The sequence below is a fragment of the Bison bison genome, unplaced genomic scaffold, assembly GCF_000754665.1.
Source record: "Bison bison bison isolate TAMUID 2011002044 unplaced genomic scaffold, Bison_UMD1.0 scf7180017864514, whole genome shotgun sequence".
In the NCBI taxonomy this organism is placed as follows: Eukaryota; Metazoa; Chordata; class Mammalia; order Artiodactyla; family Bovidae; genus Bison; species Bison bison.
The window spans coordinates 3,467,094-3,467,880 of NW_011495067.1; positions in this window are offsets into that span (position 1 = coordinate 3,467,094).

A 787-nucleotide genomic window follows, 5' to 3' on the forward strand; every position below is an offset into this window, starting at 1 on the left:
GGTCAGGAAGCAACAGTTAGAACTGGACATGGAACAACAAACTGGTTCCAAATAGGAAAAGGAGTACATCAAGGCTGTATATTATCACCCTGCTTATTTAACTTATATGCAGACTACATCATGAGCAACGCTGGGCTGGAAGAAGCACAAGCTGGAATCAAGATTGCCAGGAGAAATATCAATAACCTCAGATATGCAGATGACAGCACTCTTACGGCAGAAAGTGAAGAGTAACTAAAAAGCCTCTTGATGAAAGTGAAAGTAGAGAGTGAAAAAGTTGGCTTAAAGCTCAACATTCAGAAAACGAAGATCATGGCATCTGGTCCCATCACTTCATGGGAAATAGATGGGGAAACAGTGGAAACAGTGTCAGACTTTATGTTTTTGGGCTCCAAAATCACTGCAGATGGTGATTGCAGCCATGAAATTAAAAGACGCTAAGTCCTTGGAAGGAAAGTTATGTCCAACCTAGATAGCATATTCAAAAGCAGAGACATTACTTTGCTAATAAAGGTCCGTCTAGTCAAGGCTATGGTTTTTCCTGTGGTGATCACCCTGTGGTCACATATGTATGTGAGAGTTGGACTGTGAAGAAAGCTGAGTGCTGAAGAATTGATGCCTTTGAACTGTGGTGTTGGAGAACACTCTTGAGAGTCCCTTGGACTGCAAGGAGATCCAACCAGTCCATTCTGAAGGAGATCAGCCCTGGGATTTCATTGGAAGGAATGATGCTAAAGCTGAAACTCTAGTACTTTGGCCACCTCATCGGAAGAGTTGACTCATTGGA